Genomic DNA, 2,625 nt, shown 5'->3' with positions numbered 1-2,625 from the left:
TTAACAACCAAAAACAAACTATTTTTAAAAAAAAAACAGAAAGTAACCTATCCTAAACAGCATAAAGCTGACTATCCTAGAACGGAAAACAAAAAACCTAACTATACCTCCGTCAGACTAGGAGATCAATCCTGATAAATAGGATCATTCAAAGGTATGGACATATCCTCTGAATCAAATTGCTCAACAAATGGCTTTAATCGATGTCCATTCACTTTGAATTCATTGCCATTGTTTGGATTATGAATCTCGACAGCCCAATGAGGATAAACATTGGTAACAGTGAAAGGGCCGGTCCAGCGATATCGGAGTTTATCTGGAAAGAGATGTAACCGAGAATTATACAAGGGGACCTTCTGACCTGGTGTGAATGATTTTCGAAGAATGTATTGGTCATGAAACGCCTTCATCCTATCCTTATAAATTCTCGAGTTCTCATACGTATCGTTCTGGATTTCTTCGAGTCAATTGAAGTTTGCATAGTGAGCTAGCATTATCCAAATTGAAATTCAGATTTTTAATCTCCTAGTATGCTCTATGTTCCAACTCCACAGGCAAGTGGTAAGCCTTCCCATAGACAAGTCTAAAGGGAGACATTCCAATAGCGGTTTTAAATGCGGTACGGTAAGCCCATAAGGCATCAGTCAATCGGATTGACCAATCCTTACGGTCAGGGTTAACCGTCTTTTCCAGGATGTGTTTAATTTCCATATTGAAAATCTCAGCTTGCCTACTTGTTTGTGGGTGGTATAGAGAGCTTACTTTATGGGAGATGTCATATTTCTTCATTAAATTCGTAAATGGCCTATTACAAAATTGTGAGCCCCCGTCACTAATGATGGCTCGAGGTTTTCCAAACTGGGAAAGGATGTTTTCTTTTAATAAATTTAATGACCATTTGATGGTCATTGTTCCGGCATGGAATCACTTCGACCCATTTAGTGAATTAGTCTACAGCGAGCAAAATATATAGATTTCCAAAAGATTGGAGGAATGGTCCCATGAAATCGATGCCCTAGCAATCAAATGCTTTTATGATAAGAATAGGGTTCAAGGGCATCATATTTCGACGGGACAATGTTCCCAATTTTTGACAAAGCTCACAAGCTTTGTAAAACTCATGAGTGTCCCTGAACATAGTGGGCTAGTAAAAGCTACACTGCAGAATTTTGGCCGTAGTCTTTTTAGCAGAAAAGTGACCACCACAGGCTTGAGAGTGACAGAAGGAAATGACACTTTGGTGTTCATTATCTAGCACACATCTCCTTAAGATTTGGTTTGGGCAATATTTAAACAAATATGGATCATTCCAAAAGAACTTACGAACCTTAGCAAAGAATTTTTTCTTATCATACGCAGTCCAATGTGTTGGCATAAAACCTGTGGCAAGATAATTAGCAATATCAGCAAATCGAGGTGAATGGGAGACTTTGAATAGTTGTTTGTCAGGGAACATGTCATTGATATGTGTTGTCTCAGGAGAATTAGGGAGATCAAGGCGAGAAAGATGGTCTACCACTATGTTCTCTATTCCCTTTTTATCTTTTATTTTCAAATCAAATTTTTGGAGTAGGAGGATCCATCTAATCAGGCGGGGCTTAGCATCATTCTTAGAAAAAAGATACTTGAGCACTGCATGATCTGTATATATAATAATCTTGGATCCGATCAGGCAGGACCTAAATTTGTCCAAAGCGAACACTATAGGTAAGAGTTCCTTTTCCGTAGTCGAGTAGTTCACTTGGGAAGGATTTAGAGTTCTACTTGCGTAATGAATAATGTAGGGCTTCTTTTCTTTTCTCTGGCCTAAAACCGCCCCAAGATCATGGTCAGATGCGTCACACATAAGTTCAAAAGGAAGGCTCCAATCGGGTGGCTGTATGATAGGTGCAGTGGTTAACATGCCCTTAAGCTTAGTGAAAGCTTTCTGGCATTGCTCAGGCCACTCGTATGGTGCATCCTTTTGAAGTAGATTACATAAAGGACGAGAGAGATGACTAAAGTCCTTTATAAATCTCTTGTAAAAATCGGTGTCTTAAAAAGGATCTCACGTCTCGTATGTTCTTGGGTGGATGTAGGTTAGAGATAAGATCAATCTTAGCCTTATCAACTTCAATTCCTTTGGACGAGATGATATATCCAAGGACAATTCCCTTACAAACCATGAAATGACACTTCTCTCAATTGAGTACCAAATTCTTTTCTTCACATCTTTTCAACACACATTTAAGATTCTCTAAGCGTTCGCTAAAAGATAGACTAAAGATAGAGAAGTCGTCTATGAAGACCTCTAGATATTGCCCCACCATGTCAGAAAAGATACTCATCATGCATAACTGAAAAGTGGCAGAGGCATTACATAGTCCGAATGGCATCCTTTGGTAAGCAAAGGTGCTGCCAAAAGGACATGTGAATGTGGTCTTTTCCTGATATTCAGGAGCTTTCTCTATCTGGTTGTAGCCCGAATATATCTGGTTGTAGTCCGAATATGAAAGTGCTATGTTGATAAACCCTAAGTATTATCAAATTTTGTTGTGACAAACTAATTCAAGTTTGTATCTTAATTTGTATCAAGCTTATGCATCTGTTTACATTGAATCTTCGACGTTCATTTTGTTCGTGCTG

Source organism: Magnolia sinica, chromosome 11 (genome assembly GCF_029962835.1).
Source record: "Magnolia sinica isolate HGM2019 chromosome 11, MsV1, whole genome shotgun sequence".
NCBI classification, from domain to species: domain Eukaryota; kingdom Viridiplantae; phylum Streptophyta; class Magnoliopsida; order Magnoliales; family Magnoliaceae; genus Magnolia; species Magnolia sinica.
Note: the sequence above shows the minus strand (reverse complement) of the source record.